The sequence below is a fragment of the Rousettus aegyptiacus genome, unplaced genomic scaffold (genome assembly GCF_014176215.1).
Source record: "Rousettus aegyptiacus isolate mRouAeg1 unplaced genomic scaffold, mRouAeg1.p scaffold_m13_p_3, whole genome shotgun sequence".
NCBI classification, from domain to species: domain Eukaryota; kingdom Metazoa; phylum Chordata; class Mammalia; order Chiroptera; family Pteropodidae; genus Rousettus; species Rousettus aegyptiacus.
Window position 1 is genome coordinate 104147950 of NW_023416306.1, and position 8469 is coordinate 104156418.

General features: G+C 39.8%; 1 pseudogene; it reads left to right on the forward strand.

Moving 5' to 3' along the window:
• Positions 1-1514: 1514 nt before the first annotated feature.
• On the forward strand, positions 1515-1633 carry LOC118600570 (annotated as a pseudogene).
• The last annotated feature ends 6836 nt before the right edge of the window (positions 1634-8469 follow it).

Here is an 8469-nt window from a genome sequence, read left to right on the forward strand (position 1 = left end):
AGGTTTTGTTTGTTTCTTCATTCGTATTATGTACCGACAATTAGTTTATGGTGAATCAAATGTATCTCTGCTCTACCTCCAGAATCAAGGCTAGAGTGATGCCATTACCATTTTCATAGCAGAGGGAAAGGAAAGATGGTAGAACCATCCTGATATGAAAACTGCCGGCATTACTTCCGCTCACATTTTATTAACTAAAGCAAGTCGCATAGATAAGCCTGAAGTCAGTGGGAGGGAAGGTATAATCCTTTATCAGGCACAGGACCTAGGAGTGATCCTAGATGAAGGGACAGCAATTATTTTGACAATAATAGGAGATAATGGTTGATTTTTGTCTAAAAGGTTGGAAGGGACTTTTTTCAGGTAAGACAAAAAAAGGGAAGAGGGAGGAAGAGGAACATTCCAGGGAATAGGGAAATCACATAAAAAGGCAATGAATTGTGAATGAACACTTCAGGTGTCAGGAACAGCATATCCCAGCATATCCTAGAGGGTAGATATGTGGATAGCGAAGTTAGAGAAAGGTTCTGAGGTGTGCATGAGATCACAGAGGGCTCTGTGTGTTACTGAACCTATCAGAGTGACTTAGAGGGCCCAATTGAAATGGATTATTGACAGTTACTTAAAGAAACTATTTACAAATATATGAGAAGGTTTTTAGGAAACCAAAAAGGATAGTGTGGTAATCTGGGAAAATGAATTGCTGTGAGTTCTTACCACCTCTAGAATCAAATGGGCAAGGGTAATTATTTAAATAGGCCAGATGAATGGCCACCTGTAACAGAATGCCACCTGTCAGAGCAGCTGCCTGTAAGCAAGAGGTAACTGTAAGAAAGTCAACAACCAGCAGAAACTGTGGTCTTCGGGAGAAGGCTGCAGGCAACCTGTGGTAACCCCGAGGGGAAAAAATAGGATAATAACTTGCCCTCATTATTCACCTATGTTCCCATCTTCTGCCAGGGCCTCCCTCTGGCTGAGCCTAATAGAAGTCAGAGGACAAGGGGGCCTATGAGTACAGGCCATAAAGGTCAGTCTCCTGGGTAGACAGAGCACAATGGATTTGTAGAGAAGGAAAGAGAGTGATTCTGGAGAGGCAAGTGGAGAATGTATAATGAAGTTGTTCTATGATGAGCAATATATGTGAAGCTAAATTAAGGCATTGGCGGCTAAAATGAGTCAAATGGGGAAAAATTCAAAAACTACTACAGTAAAAAAATTTAGTAACAACTGGATACTGAAAGTCGTAAGCAAGTTGGTAATATAGGAAGAGAGAAGATTGTAATTAAGAAAAGTAGGATAGGGAGAAGTGAGCCCGGTTGAGGATAGCACTGAACTCAAGATGTAAAGTCCAGAAAGCAGTTAGAAACATGAGTCTGGCACTTGGGAGAGGAAGATAGATTTAGATTTGAGTGGTCCTGATAGTTATCACACAATTGAATAAAATTTTCTGGGGAGACCATATGGAATGAAAAGGAAGTAGATGAAGCCATTTGGATAAGAGCGAACCAGAAGTTGTCTATAGCCATTCTACCCTGAACAAGCCTGATTCCATCTGATCTCAGAAGCTAAGCAGCGTTGGGCCTAGTTAGTACTTGAATGGAAGACCACCTAGGGAAACCAGGTTCTGTAGGCCTAAAAAATAAAAAAAATTTAAAAATAAGGGATTGTAAGCTGACAAGGTCCTTGCAATCTGTGAGGTCAACCAAGGGTTGCTTTGCCTAAAAAAAAAGAAAAAGAAAAAGAGTGAACCAGGAGCAAATACCCTACCTTTCACCATAGAAATTCAGTGAAGACAGCTGTGTCACTAATGCAAAAAGAAAAAAAAAATCTGGGAAACGGTGGTTGTAGTCTAAACTTCACACAGGTTTTCATGTTATTAAAACATATTCTTCATGGTCCAGGGAACTCCAAACTTTGAACATTGCTAAAAGTGATTCCTGACTAGAAGTGTCCCCAGATTCTGGCAGGAGCCAACCCACACCCTATCCAGAGAAAGAAAACATCATCCAGATCATGGAGAACCATCAAAAGTTATTTTTCAAAGACACTGAACAAAATACGACAAATGAAAATACAGCAAATTTTAAAAGCAGACTACAAAAGGAAATAAGATACCATGTAAAAATCAGCAGAAAAAAAGACAATAGAAACAGACATTGATGTGGATAACTGGAATTATCAAAAACAGATTATAGAACAACTGTTTACTATGATTAAATAATCAAAAGGCAAGCCGATATGCTTAGAAGTACAAAGTCAAACAGAAGGTACATCTAGCCTCCCAGGCTAGCCTCCAGTATCCACTGGGTATCCACCCAGAGTCCCTGCTGGAGAGAGCCTCTCTGGCCTACTATGTGGTCCTCCAATTCACTGATCCAATTAGAGTATGTTCAAAATCATAATCTCCAATGAGTACACCTGAAACTAATATAATATTGTATATCAACTGTAATTGAAAAATAAAATTAGAAAAAAAAAAAAAGAAGAAACGGAGAATGTTAGCTTTAGTTGTCAAGCATTGCTAACCTTCCAAATTGCCATTAGAAGCACAAGCCATTTCATTTTCCAGAACACTGTACAGATTCCTGAGTTGCCACCTCGGCGTGAATTTATAAACACATCTTATGCATTAAACTTCACTGAAAAGCTTTGAAAACCTCTTATCAAAAGTTAAGTTTACCGAGCAGTGTTTTGAGAAACTATGCTTATATTCTAAACAAACATTTGCAGTTATGCAGCAAATTTGTTCTACTAGGATTCTCTGGACCTTTGCATAGGTGCAAAGAATCTGAATATAGAAGGAATCTTCGGATTATCTTGTCTAACACACATGAGAAAGCAGTGGACATTCTTCAGGTCTCGCTAGTAATGGCAGAGACAAAAAACTTGGGTTTTCTGTTCTTGGAGATCCCTACACATTCTACTGCACTACACTTAATTGTATTAGTCAGGAATCTGTGTTAGAGAAAGAGAAATAGATAGATATGGGAAAAGCTGGAGGAACAGGCTGCTGTGGTTTCCTCAGACAAATTCTAGACAGCTCACTACTGCCAGGAGGAACAACTGGCCCCAAGGTTATGAGATGGAACGTTGTGCTCAGATTACAGCGGCCTTGGCCCTCGACAGATGTTGAATTGGGGCACCAGGAAACCACACCCTAAGCCTGGTCACTGCCTCAGGCCCTCGGTCTCCTGGAAGACAATAAACTTGGCGGCAGGCCTATGCATGCACAATTCATTCAACCATCGTGGCTTTGGTCCGTCTGTCCCTGCACAGCCTTTGGTCCAGAGCCTGGTTCCCCACACCTGGCGGCTGTGGAGAGGCTCCAGTGCACTGTGACTGACTGAAACATCGAGAGAGAGTTGGCGTTTGCTTTACAGGTGGTGTAAGATGGATTCCTCACTTCGAGCCTGCTAGAGATGCCTCTAGCACCCATGGACACCCAGCTGTTTCTCATCCCAGGACTCTGATGCGCGTTTCCATGGAACTACCGAGACCCGGCGAGATCTTCCTCTGGGAATCGTAGGCTGAAGCAGCAAAGTCTCAGGCTTATTTCTTTTGACCTCTGGGTCACACTTGATTCACAGCAGATTCTAGCCCATCCGCTCTGAACAGGCACCTACCCCTCCCAACACAGAAACCCGAAGTCACAAAGTGCAGCCTGCTGGCTTCAACTGTACCTTTTTTGCGTTCCTAGGAAGCCCCACACTCCATCCACCCAGAACAAGCCTGGGCCTATGGACATCCCCCATGGTGCTCAAAAGAGGAAAACATATCGTCATAGAGGGGATTGGATGGGCCAGCTCCCCCACTGAAGTTTGCTGACTGCTGGGGGGAGGTTATACGAAGAGAGAGATGGGGAAGAGATGAGTGGGGAGAGGGAGGGAGAAAGGGAAAGAGAGAGGGAGAGAGAGAAAGAGAGAGATTTATTATGAGGGATTGGATCTTATGATTATGGATACTGAGAAATCCCATGATCTGCCATCTGCAAGCTGGAGATCCAGGAAAACCAGTCTGAGTCCTAAGGCCTGAGAACTAAAGGAGCCAATGATGTCAAACCCCAGTCCGAAGGCCAAAAATAAGATATTCCAGCTCAATCAGTGATGCAGGAAAAAAAGGTGGTGAATTCCCCCTTCCTTAGCCTTTTGTTCTTTTTTCTATTCAGGCCTTCAATGGATTAGATGATGCCCACGCACAATAGGGAGAGCAATTTACTTAGTATACCAATTCAAATGTTAAGTTGACATAATATTAACTATCACACTGACCCTCCCCTGCAGTTCTTCAGGACTTCGGCATCTCCAGAGAACTGAATCGTCAGCAAAAGCCTATTACCCAGAATTCAAAGTTGCCAGAAGAGAGCAAAAACTGTGAGAGGCTCACTTCCATTCAATAAATATTATTTGAGCAACAGCTATGTGTGAAGCACTGTGCAAAACCTGGAGAGGCAATAGTGGATATGCTTCAGTATCCCCAGTGAACTCACACTCCAATGGGGAGGAGACAGACTTTGTAAAAGAAGGGACAGTATCAAAATAGCGTGACTAAATGAGTAGGCATGTGTTTACAGAGTGTCCTGTCTGAACAACTCACTGTGGTAGACACCTAGGACACATCGGTGAACAAAAGACATAATACCCGGTCTCAAGAAATTTAGTCTAGGTGGAAAATGATACTTACAGTGCTTAACCTATGGTTTATGGATGGAATAGTTTTGACTTTAATTGATTTCTTTGTAATCCTATATATTTTATTTTACATCAGAAAAACATTACCCCAAGGTGTGGGCCCAGAGGCTTCCCTATACTGCCGAAGATGTCCATGGCACAAACTTTCAGTCTATAATTCTACAATGCGAAATAGATAAGACACCCTTAAACAGCCCTTTCCTTGTTCATAGTAGCAGACACATTCCCATAATTACATGCTGAAATTTGTATATATTTAAGAAGGGTCTTCAGGTAACAAACAGTAGCCCAAAGGCAACGTATAATTATATACACTGAAGGTCACTAGAGTCCAAGGTCAGATCCCTTCTTTAAGTTAGGTGACGAGCATCTGGGCAGTGGAGCTAATGGACAACAGGAAGGCACCCAGAGTACTGAGAACGATCAGCTCATGCCCACTTGCAGCTCCCTCAGCTGCATCCCTTCTTCTCATCCCAGTTTCTGTCACTTCCCATGCCAATTAGGTAGAAACAGTGAGGATTAATCTACTGTGTCATAGCAGCAGCTCATTGCTCCTCCAAATTAGTAAAAATGAGAGCTGACAGGACAATATAATTTTAGAGATGGAAGGGACTCTCAAAAACATATGGTCCAACTTCATTTTATAGATGACAAAACTGAGTATTAATAAAATTATATGATTTACCCAAGGTCGCAGAGCTTATTAGGTATAGAGCTGGACCTAGAATTTAAGATTTCTAACATCCAGGAAAATGCTTTTTTCATTCTTCCCTTAGTCCTTCATAGAAAGGTCACAAGTATCAGTATAGATAGTGCCAGTATAAACATATTTAATTAACTTTGGATAAGCTAAGGTTAGAAGGAAAAACAGGGTAAACAGATAATAATTTATTAGAAAATAGAAGCTTTAAGTCTATAAAACTGACTTCAAATAGCATGGATGCACTACTTATACACTACCATTTCTGTCTGACACTTTATTTCAAAAACTGTTTTTCGAATTAGATCATTAAATGCTTACTAAAATCATCTTTATCCTTAAAGAGTATCCTATTAATAGGTCCAGTACCTCTGCATAACACTTTCGTGATGAATTATATTCCTGCAGTTCAATGTTGATGGGATAATTTCTATTTTTATCTTCGAAACAAATGTAGTGTTGTCATTCTCCCAGGTTCTTCTGGCTCTTCTCCAAGAATTACCGAACTATAACACCAACAGAATCTGAATAGATCCCAATACAGTAGACAAGAGCAAAATGATATTCTAGGCTTCTGTAAATCACTGCTCCTCCTATCCTTTAAAAATGAATAAAGATGAATTGTATTATGTATTTCCTCCAGACAACTTTTCAAAGCCCAAGAAATTTTGATTTATGATATTCTTCTGAACACCAACTTTCAGAGCCTCCTATTCATTCACATCTGTAACTTATTGAAATGACACCAAGTTTTCTGTTTAAAGTTTTATTTGTCTCTCTCCTGTCCAGTATAGTATTCCAGGATAGGCGAGTGAGTTGTCCCCAAAGTGATGCACGTCGCTGTTCATCTGCCAAGTATAGTAAAGGTAAGTAGTACTGCCCAAAGTGACTTCCTCAATTCAGCACAGTAATCAGGTCCTCCCTCATTAAGCATTATGCTCAGGAAAAACACTAGAGACACTTAGCTCTTCATGCTCAGGAGCCATATGTTTTAGTTGTGCAGATATAAGTGACAGAAATAAAGATCTTTATTTTTGGATGTTTTCCCCCAAATGTCCTGCTATTTCTCAAGTAATATCTGTGAAGGATTTTAAACTATATACGGGGTCCTTTATAGACTTCATAGATCTTAGTTGTTTTTATTTTTTATTATGGCAGTTTAAAAATCACTTAAAAGGGGCTTGCATGAGAGCACAAGTCATTTATAAGCCCATGCCTGGACTTTTTGGGAATAGCCCTTGGGAAAATCTTATTTTGAGTCTTTCCATTTAGCCATATATCTCTCGCTGTCCAAACATTTTGTAACAGACCATGAACACAAGTCCATAAACTAAATTTCTTACCTAGGGTCCTGTCTGGTGCCCAGCGTAGAATCTGGTGTCCATATATTTTATTAAATGAGAGAAGAAATGCTGTAAACAAAGAGATGGGGAGCCCCTTGAAATGTCTACACTTAGGTAAGGCTAAAAAGGAAAGAAAACTAAATTCGATCACTTCCTTCATGAAAACCTTTTAAAAATCTTTTCTTTATAGAATGGTAGAATTGACCACGACTTTCTGTGTGACACCAATCTCCCCTCTAACCACTTGTGATACAATACCAATAACATCTCTCAATTCTTTGTTTATATTTCTATCTCCCTCTAATTGATAGGTAAAACTTATTAAGGCTTAATGTCTATATTTGCCACACCCAGCACAGTGTTTAGCATAAAGTAGGCACTCGATAAATTCTGTCGAATGAATAAATCTTCAAAAATTGAAGAAAAGGGAGGATAAAGAAAGAGAAGAAAGGAGGCAGATGATAATGAAGTAAAGAGAGAAGGTGATGGATGGGAAAAAATGTGAAGGAAAAACATGAGAAGAGGGAAAAAAATGATGGTCACTTAGCATTGCCTACCTTGTGTTGAGTGGTTTCTGTGAAAAGGATGTAATAGACCAGGGCTAGAAAATAATAAATTGAAAGAGAAGGTTAGAATCCCCTGAATTTCTAGTACTGCATGTTTAAGTTAATCAGAGTGGTCTAAAAAGTGACTACTCCTCCATTTTCACCCTCCCACACTGGACTAGGGAGTATACCTCCAAATATTCATTCATTTTTGTAGTCAATCACTTAGCTAAAATTTTTGGTGTACAACTTCTGTGCTCCACCACAATTTCCCTCTGAAGCTACAAAGAAGAGCGTGGTCCTTGCTGCACTCACAGACATTACAGCCTAGTCAAAGAGACCAGCACTAAGAAGATAATAACACAAATAAAGTAAATCTGTCTCTGAATAGTAAGATATAGTTCAAGGAGAAAACAGAATAAGAACTGGACCCAGTGAACAAAGCAAGGCTTCCGTGGAGAAATGATGCTAGGGCTGAGATAGGAATTAACCAAGTAGCTTTGGTGGGAGAAGAATATTCCAGGCAGGGGGTACCAAGATCACAGTGCACAAACCTCATGAAGGAAGTGAGTATAAAAGAAGGTTAAATCACCTTATTGACACAATTTTAGGCAGGTCTTCCTCTTCCATTTGAAGTGTCAGCTTCAACAAATTACAAAACAAATGCAGTCTCCCACTACTTTGGGGGGATGCCTCAAAAAAGAATGAGTGAGGTGAGTGGATTATTTCATAGGCCTTTAGAAGGGGATGGTCAGCAATATCATTCAGTTCTGGAGCCGCTATTTCACATGGCTTACTGACCACTCGTGTAGAGTTTGGTTCTGTTTTTGGTTTTGAGGTTTTGGTTTTTTGGATCTTTGGGTTTTTGGTTTTTCACAGAAATAGAAACACACTCAGTTGCTTTGAACCTGCTTTTTAAAATTTAATGTTATACAGCAAACATCTTTCTGTCAAACAAAATATGGATTTTCAACATTACTTTTAAGTGTTAAAAATTATCCCATCATAGAATTTTAACACAAATTCTCCAACAGAACCTCAGTTGTTGGACATGAATATTTTTCCCAACTTTTTAAAATGACAACATTGTAAGAAAATTATTATGGATGAATATTTGTACTTATCCTTAATTATTTAATGCAAATGGTGCTAGGATCAAGTGCAGTATCTGGGGGCAAGAAAATCTGGTTCAA